Source organism: Meles meles, chromosome 13 (genome assembly GCF_922984935.1).
Source record: "Meles meles chromosome 13, mMelMel3.1 paternal haplotype, whole genome shotgun sequence".
In the NCBI taxonomy this organism is placed as follows: domain Eukaryota; kingdom Metazoa; phylum Chordata; class Mammalia; order Carnivora; family Mustelidae; genus Meles; species Meles meles.
The window spans coordinates 10,122,013-10,141,921 of NC_060078.1; the positions used below are offsets into that span (position 1 = coordinate 10,122,013).

The window sequence follows — 19,909 nt, forward strand, 5'->3', positions numbered from 1 at the left end:
TTTAACTTACGCACAATGAAATTCACTGTTTTAAAGCATACAGTTCCATGAATTTGGATAAAAATGTACAGTCAGGTAACTAACAAAATAACCAGAATATTTACTAAGCACCTTAAATTCTCTCCTGGCACTTGGCAGTCAATCTCCTCCAAAAACTAGCTGCCAATAATCACTACTTTGTTTTCTGTTGTTCTAAGTTTATCTATTCCAGAAAGTCATATGAATGGAATAATGCATAAGGTACCATTTTGTTGCTGGCTTCTTGCATTGAGCATTAATCATTTGAGGTTCATTAATTTTGCTGCTTTTATCAGTAGTTCATTTTTTATTTCAAGTAGTTTTCCACTTTACACCCAGGAATGAGAGTGATTTTCCATCATTCCAAGAGTGAATAAAGTTGATGAACTCCCTGAGGAATGGGGAAGATAGTTTAAGAACTACACTGGAGTTAACGGTCTCTTTCTTTGGGTCTACTTCCACGGACTGTAAAATGACAATCCTGGTGTGGTTTGTCTGTTTGCAGTAAATGCACCCTAGCAATGCTCCAGATTTGTGAACCACAGCCAATATTCTAACATGTTCTCACCACACCACATTTCCAGGCAGCTCTGCAGACAACAGAATCCCCAGCAATTAGTTAAAAAAATATTCAGACCTTCTTCCACTCATGCTTTCAGGGAGAAGCATGTCAATATAAATGCGACTCAATAGGCCATCTCCCTGCATGAATCATACCATCAAATGGAGGGGGGTCCCAAGGCACTCATTCAGAATTTTGAAGATTTCGTTTTACCTTTATTCCTCTTATCTCCTAAAAAAATCTCTTATACTTCTGCTAGATAAATTGACAAATAATTTCTCAAGAAATTGCATGATAGTCTGAATTTTTAGCCAGTGTTCTTTGGGGAGCCATGTGAGAAAATGTAAAATATCCCACTAACTTTGTCATAAGTTTTCTGCTATTAAGCAGCTTTTCTGAACATTTCAATTAGCTAGCTTTGGGATAAGGAAAAATTGTGTAAGTAGCTTCTTGCACAAAATATCTGGTGCTTCTTCATGTAGACCATCAATTGTTATGGGATCTCAATCAAATATAAAGTTATGGCAAAAGTATTCTGATAAGAAATGCTTATCAATTTTAGAAAAGTTGCTCCCCATAAAAAATGCTCTACTCAAATCCAAGATTTTAACAGTAAGATCCACTGCTCTTTAATGTTTTTCTTTGTCTAGATGGATTCCACTGATTCCAAAGTCAAACCTAATCAGTTCCACCACTCTGTTGGTTTCTGGATTAAAGGAATCCCCAAGTCTTTTAATCAGCTGGTAATTTTCACAAACTCTGATATAACTCTACATTTGTGCTCAACTTTTCTCCCCTAGTGCCAGTACACCTGCAAGGTTCGTCTGCTTCGGGTGAGCAACTTTCACAAAATCAGCCACTCTGCATGAAGAATCAATCCCAGAGGGCATCTAAGGAGCAGAGCGCAGGGCCCAGGCAATGCAGAGAATGCATGCTCCACCAACAATCCTTTCTTGAGGCTTTTTCCTGTGCAATTTGAAATACATCTGGGGTAGTGAGCTCAGAGACTCCAAAAGGATCCCCCATGCTTGGCAAACATGTCCAGGCAACCGTCCTGGGGCTGGAAATTGAAGATAGTATCCAACAGGGACTAGCTGGTGCTGACCCCTCTGGCTGGGATCCTGGCTCTGAGGCTGCCAAGCCTTCAGGAGCTCACCACTGTGTCCATGTCCTGAGCTGACTTTCCCAGCTCTATTCCCCTCCTCCCCCACCTCAGCACTGCAGGACCAGTCTTGATTTCCTTGACTTTTGCTTTTTATTTTCTTTTTCCTGCTAGCTTTGGTTTAAACTGGCGACTGTTTTGCTAACTTCTTAAAGAACACATTAAGATCATTATGTTCAAAGCTTTCTTTCATTCTAACATAAACATCACTTTAAATTTCTACCTAAGCACTCCTGTAGTTATATTCTACCACACTCAGTTTTCATTTCTCAATAACTTCAGGGTTTTTTTGTTTTGTTTTGTTTTTTTAAGTTTCTCCAGGCTTTTCTTCTCTGACCCACTTCCATATATATTGGTATTTTCCAAATATGTTATTGATCCTGTTGCGGTCAGAAAACACACTTTGTTTTTAAAATTGTTAAGATTTTGTTCTGATCCAGAATTGGTCTATTAGTGAATTTTTTATGTGCAATTTAAAAGAATGTATTTTCGGGACGCCTGGGTGGCTCAGTTCGTTAAGTGGTTGCCTTCAGCTCAGGTCATGATCCCGGCGTCCTGGGATGGAGTCCCACATCTGGCTCTTTGCTCAGCAGGGAGCCTGCTTCTTCCTCTGCCTCTGCCTGCCACTCTGTAGTCCTGTGCTCGCTCGCTATCTCTCCCTCTCTCTCTCTGACAAATAAAATCTTAAAAAAAAAAAAAAAAAAGAATGTATTTTCTGGTTCTTTGAAAATATCAAAAAAATTGTCACACTTCTAGCACTACTGACAAAGAAATGAGTAAAGACATAAACTACTGATACCAGGAATGAAACAGGATGTCACCACAGACCCTGCGAACAGCCAAGGAATAATAAGATAATGCGGAGAACAGCTGCACACAGATATACTGGACAACTTAAATAAAATAGAGCAATTCCTTAAAAAAAAAATCTACCACAACTCACCAAATATGAAATAGGTAATTTGCATAGCCCTATAACTATTCAGAAAAATGAATTCATACTTTAAAAGCTCTCCCCCAAAAAAGTAATCTTCTGGCTCAGATAGTTTCACTGGAGTTCTACCAAGTCATTAACAAAGAACGAACATCGGTGCTACATAATCTCTTCCAGAAGATGAAAGAGGAGGGAATACCTTCCAATTCATTTTATAAAGCTAGTATTACATTAGTTCCAAACCCAGACAAACATAGTACCAGGAAGAGAGAAAGAAACAATCAAAGAAACAAAATTACAGAAAAATATCCCTTGTGATACAGATGAAAAATCCTTAACAAAGTATTTTCAAATTGAGTATGGAAATATATAAAAGAATATATAAAAAGCCTGACTAAGTGGGATTCATTTCCGAGAAGCAAGCCTTGAGCAATATTTGATAATCAAACAACGTAATCCACATATTAACAACATGAATGAGAGAAAACATGATCATATCAATTGGTAGAGTAAAACCACTTGGCAAAATTTAAGCTATTCATGTTAAAAAACTCCCAGATAAAAAGGAATGGAGGGGAACTCCCTCACTTAGAAAAACAGAATCTACAAAAACCCTGTAGCTTACATTGCATTTAATGATGAAAGTTGGAGTACTTTCCCTCTAGGATCAAGGACAAGGTAAGGATGTCTGCTCTCAGCACTTTATTCAACCTAATGCTGGAAGATCTAGCCAGTGCAATAAGATGAGGACAAGAAAAGAAAAAAAAAAAAAAGAAAGAAAGAAAGAAACAAACAAACAAACAAAAGCCATACATATCATAAAAGAAGAAACAAAACTATCCTTACTCAGAGGAAACATAATTATTTATGTATAAAAGTCTAAGGAATATATTTTTAAAAAATCCTTCCTAAAGCTAATGATTAAATTAAGATGGCAATACTTGTAAGGTTAATTTTAGATGCCAACTTGACTAGGCTAAGGAATGCCCAGATAGTCAGTAAAACAGTATTTCCGGGTACATCTGTGCAGATGTTTCAGGAAGACATTAACATTTGAATGAGCAGGCTCAGTAAAGAAGATTCACCCTCAACAGTGCAGGTGGACATCGTCTAATTCGTTGAGGAGCTGTATAGGGCAAAACGGTGAGGGAATTCTCTTACATTTCCTGAGCTGAGACTTCTACCTTCTCCTGCCCTGGGACAACACTTCTTCTTTGGCTTCCAGACTCAGGACTCACAATGATTACACCACTGGCTTTCCTGACTCTCCAGCTTCTAGACTGCAGATGTCAAACTGTGGGCTTTCTCTCAGCCTCCTAAATCTCCCTCTCTCTCTCTCTCTCTCTCACTCTTTCTTTCTCTCTCTCTCTCTATATATATATATACACACATACACACAGATAATACAGTAATATATATATATCTGTAGCTACATAGTTATACAGTCAAATATATATAATTACATAGTTTTATATATATAGATATATAGTTACATATCTCTCTACATATAGCTATACATAGTTACATATATAGTTATGCATAGCTACATAGTTATATATAGTTCATATATAGCTATATATATAGTTACATACTTCTATATATATATAACTTCTCTGGAGAACCATGAGAAAATACCATTTGAAATCACTAAAAAAAATTAAGAAAATGCTTAGGTCTAAATCCAACAAAACATATATGCTGAAATCTACAAAGTGTTGATGAAATAAATCAAAGGAGATCTAAATAAATAGACATATTGTGTTCATTACTGGGTAGTCCAACATAACAAAGATGTCAATTTCTACCCTATTAATATAAAGTTTTATCCTAAGAAAATCCCATCAAAGCTTTGGGTAGAGATAGACAAGCTTATTTTAAAAATTATATAAAAATGCAAAAGAACTAAAATAGGTAAAACAATTTTGAAAAAGTAAGAATTAAGAGAGCTGGAACTGGTTACCTAATTCAGGATCTTTTAGGGAGGTACAGAAATCAAGACTTTGTGATATTGGTGGAGTGATAAGACACATAGATAGGTACAACAGAAGAGAGAACCCAAAAACACACCCACATAAATATGCCCAATTGATTTTTGACAAATGTGCAAAACAGTTTAGTGGAAGAAAGATAGCCGTTTCAATAAATGGTATTGAATCAACTGCACACCCACAGACAAACAATGAACCTCAACTTATTTCACAATTTACACAAAAATTACCTCAAAATGTATCAGACTTATGTGTGAAATATAAAACAATGAAACTTCTTGGTTAAAAAAAATAGGAGAAAATCTTTAGGATCTAGGAGGAGGCAAATAATTCTTAGACTTGACACCAAAATGGGATATATTAAAGAAAAAGTTGATGAATAGGGCATCATCAAAATTAAAAATGTTTGCTCTACGAAGACCCTAAGAAAAGAATGAAAAAAGTACCTACCTGTTGAGAGAATATATCTGCAAAATACATATCTATCACATACCTGACAAAAGGCTATTATTCAGAATAAAACATTTTTTAAAGAAAGCTATCATAATCTAACAGTGGATAAAAACAACAACAACAATCCAATTAGAAAATGGTAAAAGCAATGGACAGCTATTTCACCGTAGAGGATATAGAGATGACAAACAAGCATTAGGAGACACAAATTAAACCACAGGAGGTACCACGGCACGCCTATCAGAATGGCTAAAATAAAAATAACCCCAGCAAATACTGGCTGAGATCCAGAACAACTGGACCACACACGTGTTGCCTGTGGGAATGTAAATTTATACAGCCACTCTGGGAAACAGTTTGTCAGTGTCTTTCACGAGCTAGACCTGCACTTACTGTAAAACCTAGCAATTTCCCTGTGGGCAATTTATCTAGAATTATGATATTTTATACTCACACAAAAATCTCAGCATATTGTGAGAGTATCTTTATTCATAAGAACCAAACACTACTAAAAGCTCAATGGGTTCTCGTCTTTCAATGGGCTTATGATTAGACAAACTGTGGTACATCCATATCATGAAATATCACTCATTAATCCATCGATCAATAAAAAGAGACCATTAATACACAATCTAGATGACATTCCAAAGAATTATGATGAGTGAGAAAAAAATCCAAACCAGGAAAGTTACACAGTATATGATGATATTTTAGGAATGCAGGACAGATTCCTGGTTCCCAGGGGATAATAAGTGGACGCAGCGGAGATGTGAGCTGTAACTACAGATAGGAATGTATTAATAATGAACTAATCTTGTGATGATTGCAATGTTCTGTACCCTGGCTGTCTGAGAACAATATGCAGGAGAGATCTTTTACTTTAGGTGGACAAGATGTTACCGTTAGGTCACATTAGGTGATGCGTACGTGGGAGCTCTTCATCTGGGATCACAGAACTGCATGTGAATGTACAATTACTAAAAATCATTTTAAAAACAGCTTAATTTTGAAAGTATTAATGTTCAGGAAACAGGCCCTCCCAAACTGATAATGTCGTTCATTAAACACCAAACAAATTTTATGAAAAACAATTTGACGCCGTATTTCAAGAGTATCTTAAATCTTCCTACCCGTTTACTCAAGCATCAGTTTCAAAGGATTTGACACTATATATAACCATATTATATTATGGCTAAAGTCCCCATTATTAAAAGTAAATGAGCTAATGAGATTTATGGGCACAAATTTATTAGTCACTTATCATAGCAACAACAACCAAAAGGAAACTACCAAAATGCCCAAATACAGAAAACTAGCAAAATAAATTATGTTTACATAAAATAAATACATCCATATATTTGCATGGTGCAAACAAGTGGGTAAAGCAAATTGTAAGATCGTATGTTTTATGTAATTTTAATTCTGTACTAACAATAATTTGTTATTAATAATTATAAATATTAATATCTCATCTAAATATACCAACAAATATTGTTTTCTTGACCAAACCATAGTCAGGCCTAAACTTAACCCTAGGTCCATGTGTGCACAGTTGAAAATCCAGTTCTAGCAAGAACCCTGTTAAGTTGGCTTAAGTAGAACCCCCTTATTCTCAATATTGATCACCCTAGATATTGGTCAGGTTCTTTCTCTTATGGTGATGATATCTGATCTCCCTGGCCTATTGGCCCCAAAGAAACCTGTTAGGGTTGACTTAGCCTGAATCCCTTTCACCTTTCACCCTTGGTATTTGCTCTTAGTAATTTTCCATTCACTGACCCATACCCTGCTCCTGGGCTATAAATTCCCAATTACTCATCCTTTTTTGGAGTTGAGCCCAATCTCTATAGCTGTACCTTCCATCTTCCTCAACTCCTAACCCACCCTCTTTAAATTTTGTAGTCAGGATGAGCTAGCTCTCCAATGTTTTCAGAGGCTGCACTTGTTTTCTCCTTCTTGTACTGTTCACAATTGGCAATTATGTGTTCATTTCTTGCTTAATTTATTATTTTCACTCCCTTACTGAATTGTAATTTCCATGAGTGCTTAGTACAGTCTAACATATTGTGTGTTCCCAGTAAATATATTTTTAAAAATAACAAATGAACTGTAACAAGAAGAAAAAACACCAATTAAATTAAGACTAGCTGTTAATTAGGAGGGTAATGGAATTACCTAGAACATGGGTGCAATATTGAATAAGTGCAGACTTACAAAGTTATTTTACAGTGATTCTCTATTTTAAAATATTATTATATTTGATTCATTTCCTTAAAGTTAAATCCCTCAGAATTAAGTAGATTTTGCTATAAAAGTGGCCTGTTCTATTAATGAAGTGCAATTGCTTTGATTTAAAATAGTGGTTGATGGTCTCTGGGTCTGTGTACAAATCCAATATTAAATCTAAATTTAGAAACATTCCATTAATTGATGCCCTATGAGGTTTATAAAAGCTATTTTGAAATTTGTCCCACATATCTCACCAGTTATTTGACTTTCTGTCACTGGGTTGTGAAAACAAAAACTAAAAACCAAACTAAGAAGGTAAGAATTTCACCCACTATGTTCTTATTGAAAAACCTTACATATATTTTTTTAACTTCAGTCCCTGACATTTAGCTTACTAACTCAGCCTGTTCACCTTGGAGACTAAGGTAAGAAAATTAAAATCTAACTGTATGGTGCAGAAAATACCATTTTCATATTAGTATAGCACACCGAAAGAGTGATTTTTAAATTCATTTTTAAAACCACAAGGTTACAGTATATTTACCAAATAGACATGACACTATTAAGAGGCCTCATAATGCTACAAAATACATGGTGCAATTATGACCCATAATGATTATTTGCAGGTGGAGGGACACAAGCCTTCAGTCCATAGGAATGTGCAGGCTAAATGTCATATTCTAGATCAGAGTGTTCCTCACATCATTGCTCCCAACAGGAACATACATTAGATTTTTAAGAAAGGAGGAGGAGGTGGAGCCCTAGAACTAACCCACAGATAGGATCACGAACTCTGCCAAGATCATGCAAAGAGCTTATGTATAAGAGAATTCCTGGGGTACCTGGGTGGCTCAGTGGGTTAAAGTTTCTGCCTTCAGCTCAGGTCATGATCCCGGGGTCCTGGGATCAAGCCCCACGTTGGAGTCTCTGCTCAGCGGGGAACCTGTTTCCTCCTCCCTCTCTGCCTGCTTCTCTGCCTACTTGTGATCTCTGTCTGTCAAATAAATAAATAAAATCTTAAGAAAAAAAAAAAAAGAATGTCTGCTACATGAGCTGGGGGATACCAGATCAAGCTGGAAGCGGCTTAGGGGACACAAGATGGTCAACAGTAAAGGAGACTGTCCCTCTTCATGCTGGCACAAGTCCATAGATTTAAGAGTTGGAGATAGAGGGGCACCTGGGTGGCTCAGTGGGTTAAAGCCTCTGCCTTCGGCTCAGGTCATGATCCCAGGGTCCTGGGATCGAGCCCCACATCTGGCTCTCTGCTCCTCAGAGAGCCTGCTTCCTCCTCTCTCTGCCTGCCTACTTTCTCTCTCTGTCAAATAAATAAATAAATAAAATCTTTAAAAAAAAAAGAGTTGGAGATAGAGCTGGTACCTCCTATAGTTGCAACAAATGATTGACTTTTATATAATTGTTTTTAAAACAGAGGACTGTCACTGATCTGAAATATTTGAGAAACAAGACAGGATCATAGGGGAAGGGAGGGGAAAATGAAACAAGATGAAACCAGAGAGGGAGGCAAACCAAAAAAAGACCCTTAATCTCAGGAAATAAACTGAAGGTTGCTGGGGGTGGAGGGATGGGGTGGCTGGGGATGGACACTGGGGAGGGTGCGTGCTATGGTGAGCACTTTGAATTGTGTAAGACTGATGATCCACAGACCTATAGCCCTGAAACAAATAATACATTATATGTTAATTAAAAAAAAAAGAGGATCATAGAGGAAGGGAGGGAAAAATAAAATAAGATGAAATCAGAGAGGGAGACAAACTATGAGACTCAACTACAGGACACTACCCGAGGGCTGATGGAGGGGAGATGAGGGGATGGAGTAACTGGAGCCATGTGATGTGATGAACACTGGGTGTTATATGCAGCTGATAAAATACTGAACTCTGCATCCAAAACCAAGGACACACTATATGTTAACTAATTGAATTTAAATGAAGCAAGTGAAAAAAAAAAGATACTATAATTGTTTCTTAAGCTTCTGATTCTGAACTGGGGCAATTTAAAGATTTTTATTTATTCATTTGACAGAGAGATCACAAGTAGGCAGAGAGGCAGGCAGAGAGAGAGGAAGGGAAGCAGGCTCCCCGCGGAGCAGAGAGCCCGATGCGGGGCTCGATCCCAGGACCCTGAGACCATGACCTGAGCTGAAGGCAGCGGCTTAATCCACTGAGCCACCCAGGCGCCTGAACTGGGGCAATTTAAATCATAGGTTCCTAGGGACAGGAAACTTAAATCAGGGAACATAATGTTTTTAAAGCATTGGAGTCTAAGACTGCCACTTTGATTCTGAAAGAGGAGTCATGGTTTTGACTGGAATGATTGCTCCTAACCATCGATAGGAAGCTATTGACGTTCTAGTTGCAGTGATACCAGAGGCAGAAAGATGTGTTGAAGACACATTTGGGTTGTCTGCACATCTTCATTCCTTGCTAACCAATCCTGATCACCTTCTTCCATTTTCAAGCAGACTGTGGGAGCACCATGGGTTTCATACAATGACCCGAAGTGAGTGGAGTGCACATGGGCAAAAGATCAACACAGAGGTGCTGAAGATCTTCGCAAGGTCAAGATGGCATAGTAAACACAGAATCGGGTGCATACCACCTGCCATGAAGATAGATATGATATTGAAAGTGACGTGAAATAAAAGTGATTATTTAGTGACTCAGAAATAAACTAAGCAGCTTCCTGGGCGAGGAGCAAGATCAAAATATTGAAGAAAGAATAAGAATATTTTGCCCATGAAAAATATTGATCTAATGTCAAGAAATAGTAATTAAGACACTATGGTATTGGCACAGGGACGAAGAGACCAATGAAACAGAGCAAGAAGGCCCACACAGAACCACCCACCTATGGAATCCTGACACATGACATAAGTGGCTCTATAGCACTAAAATGATGAACTCGTTGGATGTCTGGGAGGCTCAGTTGACTAAGCCTCTGCCTTCTGTTCAGATCATGAACCCAGGATACTGGGACTGAGTCCCACATTGGGCTCCTTGCTCAACCCTCTGCCGGCTGCTCCCCGTGCTTGTGTTCTCTCTCTTTCTGACAAATAAATAAGTAAAATCTTTGAAAAATTAAAAGAAAATAAAATAATGAACTTGCCAATAACTGGCTGTAAGCAATTGATTGTTCATTTTTTTTTAAATTACCTCCTATAATAGGAAATATAAAGCCAGTTTAGAATAAGTATGTAAATGAAAGCAACGTTCTACATCTCTTAAGAGAAAATGTCAGAGAACATGTCATTCGTCTTGGATAGGTTAAGATGTATACAGGTACAAAACGTATAAACCATAAAAGTAAAACTTAATAAATTTGACTACATTAAAACATAAAACGTATGTTTACAGAAAGATACCATAAAAAGAGCTAAAAAGACAAGCCGTGGAAGAAGAAATGATTTTTTTAAAACATAAGGAAACAATCAAGACAGTACACTAAGAATTTTAATAAATAAATAGATGCATTATTATTGAAAATAAAGAAAAATAACTCACTAAAGAAATAGGACAATTCACAGAAAAAGAAACTAAATGGCTACTGCCATGTGGAAAGATGCTCAAGCTTCCTAATATTCAGGGAAATACAAAAAGTAAAATCCCATTTCACACCAATGAGATGTATACAATTTTAAAAATCTGGCAACATCAAGAATTATTGAGACCATGAACAGCGACTTCTAAAATGATATCCTCAAGCAAGGCTGAGGATGTGACTGGGAGGGGAAGTAATGTGTAAATATTGGGAGCCAATTATGGAAGATGATGAGCCCCTGATTCAGATGGTAAGCCAGTTTATAAAGCCTTCAGAGAAGCAAGTGATATGGGGTAAGAGATTTCATTTTAAAGCACTGATTTGCCTTTATATATACATATATATAAATTTATATAAATATATTATATATCTCATATATGTTTCTATATATTTCTTATGTATTACCTATGTGTGTGTGTGTGTGTATTTCTCAGACTTCCTCAAAATTGCCCCAAAGAAAGATTTGCACAAGTCTTTCATTAGCATGGAAAAAAAAAGAGACTTTGAGATGCTTGGAACCCAGCTTGGTGCTGACCATTAAGGCAAAAAAAGAGAAGCAAATTTTCCAAATGTGTGAGTAGTGACAGTCCCTGTAAAGGATGAGATTTTAAACTCCGCTGCTTTACAGAATGTCTCGGATCTTCAGGGTAAGACAGCACATTGCACAAATTTTTGGAAAAGAATAATCCCAGGATGATATTAAAAGTTCTGGTCCAGTTACTCAAGACCTTGATGACATGAGCAAGTTCGAATCTTCCTAAATTAACACTCTCTTTTATTATCCAGTCTTCCAGCTTTTTTTTTTTTAAAGATTTATTTATTTATTTATTTGACAGAGAGAGAGAGATCACAAGTAGACAGAGAGGCAGGCAGAGAGAGAGAAGGAAGAAGGCTCCCTGAGGAGCAGAGAGCCTGATGCAGGGCTCGATCCCAGGACCCTGAGATCATGACCTGAGCCGAAGGCAGTGGCTTAATCCACTGAGCCACCCAGGCGCCCCGTCTTCCAGCTTTTTAAAGGGATGTGTCATACCTTTCTTAGCAATCTTTTCTATTTCATAGTTCCAACTCTTGCTTTAAATTGGGTGACCATAAAATTCATAATCCTTTATAGAATCTCATTCCTCACTTCAAACCCGCATCGCCAACTGTTGTATATCTCCATCCACAAGTCTACCTCAGGTCAGTCCAACAGAACTTCAAAAATGATAGAAATGTTCTCTGTGATTATCAGCAGCATAACTACTAGCCACTGAATGTGTCTACAGCAACTGAGAGACTGAATTTACTTATTTTACTTTGATTTAATTTAAGTTTAAATAACCACATGTAGCTGCTATATTGGACAGCCCACATGCCCCTGAGAGAAGAAAGCTACCCTATAATGTTTCATTTGCCAAGAATTAATTTCTCCAATTCTTTGGAACCCCTTGATCCTTGAGAGTACTCCTGGGTAGCTTCATCATTTTTCCCATAGAAATGCTCAATCAACGTCTATTGTCAAATGGTGTAAACTAAGAATTGACAGATACGCTATATAGCAATCAGCACTTAACATTTTGTTTTTTTTTAAAGAAAAGCATTTAGTATTTACTACATCAAACATATTTTTCCTTGCCAAAAGACATAGGACTATTTAACATATTTTTTTCCTCTTTCATAAGCACTGTAGCTTAGATCCAACAAGCTCCAACTCTCAAAGGAAAATTCTAATCAACATATCCAAAGGTAAAATGAAATCTACATTACACCAAAAGTGAGCACATAATTTCTTGATGTGTGCTTAATTTTTTCTGCAGGTAGATTATAGAGTAGAAACTTATAAAAATCAATTAGCTATTGTTTGTGAATGGATAATTATAGACCGGTTGCCTTGAATTTGTTCATGCAAGAGAAAATTAAAAGAAAAACATGTTGCACCATTTTAAAACAAAATGTCAGGATGAAAAGCTGACTGAGAGGAAAATTGGACCACATTGAGTGGTTATTATTCATGAATATATATGAAGTACTATTGTTACTGTCAGTTTGCATAATGAGTAACTTGTTTCCAATGCTTAATTTTATATAGAAATTTCTTATAATTTAACAACATACAGAGAATTAACACCATTAATTTTCTTTATTAATACTGTTATTAATGTTAACATTCTCACATTATGGTGAGATATAATGTTCCCAAGATCACCTCTCTGACATCAGTTGAATCAAGGTCAGAAATAAGAATTTTGCGACATCAGTACAAGTATATAGTTAGATATTTAAAAGGATATTTAACAACCAGCTCTCTGGTTGTTAAATAAGGCCAATGTTAAATAAGGCCAATGTCCAGGGACATATTCATTTCTTTCCCTTTTCATCAGATTCCTTCAGGTCTGCTTTGACATGGAGCCGAAAGCACACGTCCCTTATGTCACCGTGCCCTGCCTTCAAATTAATATATGTAAAAAGCACATCATGAAAAAATATAGTCCAACAGCAAATATAGTTTATAATGGGCTTTAACTCAGATCTAAACCTCTACACCCTAAACACCCTTACTATCCCCAAATACATAAAATAAACCTACAAATAGAAAAACTAGGTACTCAACATACATACATTTTCTCTTTCTTTTCATTCTTATGAAAGGGGCTACTTCAAAATAACACGTGTCATCTAAAATGTTAGTAAGTCTTCTCAATAAAGAATTTGACATTAAATCAGGACAACTACAATACCACATACTAAAATAGGAAATAAGCAGATGCCAGAGAAATAAATTAATTATTGTTTCAAACCTTCTTTATAATCTCAATGACGTATAAGCTTTCCCCAATTTAATCATTTGACAAGCAAGAGAGTTTATAAATAAATAATGGAAGCTTAATGGCATATCCCTTTTCCCTATTAGAATTCCAAGGTTAAAAATATAAAAATAAGGAAAAAACAAGCATGAGTATTAAAAACTAAGGCACAGAGTAGTCAAAATACGGTAACTTCCAAGAAATTCTATGGGATACTGTGCAGATGGAAACAAATACAGAAATTTGCTCTCTGAGAGGAGGAAGACCTCCTCTGTAAATGAGTTTTATGCTTTGTAAATGAGCTCTCTGTGTATTTTATTATTAAAGCTATATTTCTTTCTTTGAAGAAATTGGGAAAATTAATATGTAAATTCCTACATTGCCTGAAAAATTATTACACTACCTATATAGCATGTTATTCGAAAGTTAACTAAATTATTTTTTCTGACATAATCTACAGATTAGTAAATTTTGGCAGGCATTCATTAACACCCGATTAGCATATATTTATTAGACTATCCAAATAGTCTACTTGTAATTGATTTTTTGCAGGCTTTATTTTTGGGGAGTAGCCGTTTAGGCTCACAGCAAAACTGAGAGAACGATACAATGATTTCCCATATACCCCCACTCCCACACAGGCACGGTCTCCCCCATGACCAGCAGCCCCACCAGAGCGGTGTATTTGTTACAATTGGTGAACCTCCACTGGCCCATGATAATTACCCTAAGCCCATAGTTTATGTGAAAATTCACTCTTGGTTCTGTACATTTTTGGTTTAAACCAATGTATAATGAATCGTGATGGTATCATAAGCTTTTTTCACTGCCCTAAAAAAGTGCTCCACTTACTCCTTCCTACTCCACCAACCTCTGAAAACCAATGATTTTTTCACCGTCTCCGTTCGTTTTGCCTTTATGGTTGGCGACATATGGAATGTAGCCTTGTCAGATTGGCTTCTTTCACGTAGTAATACGCACTTAAGTTCCTTCCATGTCTTTTCATGACTTGAAAATTCATTTCTTTTGGGCACAGGATAATACTCCATTGTCTGAATGTGCCGAGGTTCATTTATCTACTTACCTACTAAAAAACACCTCGGTTGCTTCGAAATCCTGGCATTTATGAATAAAACTTTGATAAACATGTATGTGTAGGTATTTGTAGGGATGCAAGTTTTCAACTCCTTTGGGTAAATACCAAGTAAGATGACTGCAGAGTCATCTGTCTTCCAAACTGTCTTCAAGTCAAACTGTCTTCCAAAATAGCTATACCGTTTTCCATTTCCATCAGCAATGAATGAGCGTTCCTGTTGCCCTACGTCCTCGCCAAGCATTTTGTGTTGTCAGTATTCCAGATTTTCAGCATTCTAATAGGTGTATAGCCTATTAGTCATTAGGTGTATAGGTGTATAGCCATTCTAATAGGTGTATAGGTGTATCTCATTGTTTTAATTTGCATTTTCCCCAATGACATGTAATATGAAACATCATTTCATATGCTTATTTGTCATCTGTATATTCTCTTCAGTGAGGTGTCTGTTTATGTCTTTGGCCAATTTGGGGGCCATTGTTTGTCTTCTTATTGTTGGATAAAATTCCTTTATGAGATATGTCCTTACAAATACTTTCTCCCAGTCTATGGTTTGTCTTCTTTTGACATTGTCTTTCACAAAGTTCAAGTTTTTCATTTTAATTGTGCCTAGCTCATCCATTCTTCCTTTCACAGATCATGTCTTCAGTGCTGTATATAAAAAGATACCACCACACCCAAGGTCTTCTAAGTTTTTTTCTATTCTGAGAGTTTTATAGTTTTGCATTTTATGTTTAGGTCTATGATTCATTTTGAGTTTTTTGGTGAACTATAAGGTCTGCATCTGTATTAATTATTTTGCATGTGGATGTCAAATTGTCCCTGCATCATTTGTTGAAAAGACTATTTCTCCATTGTATTGGCTTTGCTCCTTTGACAAAGATCAGTTGACTGTATTTATATGGGTCTATTTCTGGGCTCTCTATTCTGTTCTACTGATCTTTTTCATTTAATTTTTTTTCACAAATTCTGCACCGTATTGATTACTGTAGCTTTATAGTAAGTTTTGGAGTCAGGTAATGCTAGCTCTCTGTTTTTCTTCAAAATTGTGTTGGCTATTCTGTATCTTTTGCCTCTCTATATAAACTTTAGAATCAATTTGTTAATATCCACAAAATACTGGAATTTTGATTGGCATTGTGCTGAACATACTAATCAATTTAAGAGGAACTCACCTGTTGACAATATTGAACATTCCTAACCATAAATATGGAATATTTCTCCATTTTAGTTTTTCTTTGATTTCAGTCATAAGGGTTTTATAGTTTTCCTCACAAATATCCTGTATACATATTATTATATACTTAAATACTTCATTTGGGGGGTGCTAATGGAAATGTTGTGTTTTTAGTTTCAAGTCCCACTTATTCATTGCAAGTATATGGAAAAGCAGTTGAATTTTGTATATTAACCACATATCTGTGTTTAAACCTTGCCATAATTATTTATTAGTTCCAGGAGTTGTTTTTGGTGTTTTTTTTTTTTTGTCAATTCTTTCACATTTTCTACAGATGATTATAGATGGTCTTATTTCTCCCTTCCCCATCTTTATGCTATTTTTTCCTTTTCATATCTTATTACATAGTTAAACCCCCAATACAATGTTGAAAAGTAGTGAGAATAGACATCCTTGTCTCATACTTGATGTTAGTAGGAAAGTTTAGAATTTCTCATCATTAAGTATAATGTGATCTATAGTTTTTTGTAGAGATTATTTATCACATTGAACAAGTTGCCTTTTGTTCCTAGTTTACTGATAGCTTTTATCATGAATGGATATTGACTTTCTTTGAATGCTATTTCTGCATCTGTTGATATAATCATGTTATTCTTTCCCTCTTTTGGATTACATTAATTGATAGTTGAAAGTTGAATCAGAGTTACATACTGGGAATAAAACTAGATGTGGTGTATAATTCTTTTACTTTGTTAGGAATTTTTGCATCTATATGCATGTTCTTTTTTCTTAATTAAGTTAGGTAAAAGCTTATTGATTTCTATTGAACTTTTTGAAGAACCAGCTTTTGGTTTCATTGATTTTCTTTTTTAATTTCCTATTTCCAATTTTATTGATTTCTGCTTTTATTCTTATTATTTTCTTCTCTTTCTTTAGATTTAATTTGCTCTTCTTTTTAGTTTCCTAAGGAGGATAATTAGATTATTGATTTTTTGGATCTTTCTTCTTTTCTATGATTTTAATGCTATAAATATCTCTCTAAGCGCTCTTTATGCTACATACCACAAACTTTGGTATATTGTATTTCATTTTCATTAAGTTAAAGATCTTTTGTTTTTTAATTTATCTTCATATTTTTTCTTGGATCTATGTGCTATTTAAAAGCATGTTGTTTAATTTCCATTTATTTTGGGATTTTCCAGTTATGTTTCTGTTATTTCTAGTTTAATTCCATTGTTGTCTGAGATCAGACATTGTATGCTTTTTTATTCCTTTAAATTTGTTAAGGTGTGTTTTATGGTCCAGAATGTGGTATATCCTGACAAATATTCCATATATTTGGATATTGCTGTTCTGGGATAAAATAGTCAACAGATAGAAACCATATCAAATGACTGAAGGTAGTTATGAGTTCAACTATGTCCTTACTGATTTTTCTGCCCATTATATTTGTCCCTATCTGATATAGGAGTATTGAAATCTCTAACTGCAGTTCTATTAGTTTTTACATCACATAGTTTGATGTCCTGTTGTTAGACTTATACAAGTTGAGCATATTCTGTCTTCTTGGAGAATTAATAATTTTGGGGAATTATTAATTCTTGGAGAATTATTAAATTACTAAATCTTGGAGAATTAATAATTAATAATTTTGTCATTATATAGTTCTCTTCTTTATTTTGGATAACTTTCTTTGCTTTGAAGCCTGCTCTTTATGAAAATAATATATCTACTCCTACCTTTTTTTGATTAGTGTTAAGTATGACATACTTTTCTCCATTCCCTTACTTTTAATCTATATGTGTCTTTACATATAACATGACTTTCTTGTATATAACGTATAGGTGGGTCTTGTCTTTTGATCCACTATTACAATCTTTGTATTCAATAGGTACATTTAGATGATTGACATTCAAAGTGATTATTGATACAATTGCATTAAACATTAATGCAAATATGGTAAACATTACCATATTTATTACTGTTCTGTATTTGTTGTTTTTGTTCTGTTCCCATTTTTGTCTTCCATTCATTTTCTTCTTTTCATCATTTTAATTAAGCATTTATATAATTACATTTTCTCTTCTTTTTTAGTATGTTGTTGTTGTTGGTTTGGTTTTTTTTTTGGTTTTAGTAGTGACCTAAATTTGCAATATATATTACCACTGATCTAAGTCCACTTTTTTTTTTAAGTCTGCTTTCAAATAACCCTGTAACAGTTCACATGCAGTTTGAGGACCTTATTATAACAAAATAATCCTAATTCCTCCCCCTTATCCCTGTATTATTTCCATCATAGGTTTCACTCATATACACACACACACACACACACACACATATATGTATACACATATATACATATACACACATAAATACATAATGAAATGCATTATTGCTATTACTATTTTAAACTGTTATCTATTACATCAGCTAGGAAATATAAAATAAAAATTTTTATTTTATCTTCACACATTTCCTCTTCAATATACTTCATTTCATTATGTAGATCCAAGTTTCTTATATCATTTTCCTTCTCTCAAAAAAAATTCTTTCACGAACAAGACCAACTTTGCAAGGTAGGTCTACTGACAACAAATTTCCTCAATTTTTGTTTGAAAAAGTCATTATTTCTACTCCGCTTCTGAAAGATAATTTCATAAGGTACAAAACTGTAGATTCCTTTTTTTCTCCTCTTAACACTAAATATTCCACTCCACTCTCATTTCTTATCTTACATGCCTGGTTTCTCAGGCATGTAATTCTTACCTTTCTCTGTTCCTGTATAAGTAAGGTGGTTTTTCTCTTCTGGTTTTTTTCAGGATTTGTTCTTTTTCTTTGATTTTCCATAGTTTGGAAATGATATAACCAGGTGTGGCTTGTTGCTATTCTTGCCTTTAGCCTGTTCTGTGTTTTCTAAACTTCTTGAATCTGTGGTTGAGTGTCTGACATTATTTGGGGAAATTCTCAGTCATTACTGTTTCAAATGTGACTTCTGTTTCTTTTTCTCCTTGTCGTTCTTTGGGTACTCCCATTACGTGTTTGTGACATCTTTTGTAATTGTCTTGCAGTTCCTTCTTATTCAGCTGTTTTGTCTTTGTTCTCTTTGCTTTTTGGTTTTCAAGTATTCTGTTAATATATTCTTTAGCTTGGAGATTTCTTCCTCAGCTGTGTCCAGTCTACTAATAAGCCCATTAAAAACATGCTTCATTTCTGGTTTTGAGCACTAGAATTTCTTTCTTTTTTAAAAACAATTTTATTTATTTATCTGACACCCAGCAAGAGAGAGCACAAGCAGGGGAAGCAGCAGGTAGAGGGAGAGGGAGAAGCATATCCCCTGCTGAGCAGGGAGCCTGATGTGGGGCTCTATCCCAGGGTTCTGGGATCATGACCTGAGCTGAAGGCAGACATTTAACCAACTGAGCCACCCAGGAGCCCCAAGTACTTGAATTTCTTTTTGATTCTTTCTTAAGATTCCCATCTCTCAGCTTACATGGCTCATCTGTTTTTCCATTCTGTTTACTTTATCCATTAGAGTCCTTGGGCTATTCATCATAGTTGCTTTAAATTTAATATTTAATTCAAATACCTCTTTCATGTCTGGTTTTGATCTTGCTTTGTCTCTTCAAACTGTAGTTTTTAACTTCTAGTATATCTTGTAATTTCTTCTTTTTTTAAAGATTTTATTTATTTGACAGAGATCACAAGTAGGCATAGAGGAAGGCAGAGAGAGAAGAAGAAGCAGACTCCCTGCTGAGCAGAGAGCCCGATGTGGCACTCGATCCCAGGACCCTGAGATCATGACCTGAGCTGAAGGCAGAGGCTTAATCCACTGAGCCACCCAGGCACCCCATAATGTTTTCTTAATAGCCAGACATGCCAGACCATATAATCAGAACTGCTATAAATAGAACTACAATGATGTGGTGGTAAGGTGTGTAAAGAGAGGAAGTCC

The 19,909-nt window shown here is 35.4% G+C and overlaps 1 pseudogene; it reads right to left on the reverse strand.

The window, feature by feature from the left end:
• Window positions 1-448: 448 nt before the first annotated feature.
• LOC123955565 lies at window positions 449-18,989 on the reverse strand (annotated as a pseudogene).
• Window positions 18,990-19,909: the final 920 nt, after the last annotated feature.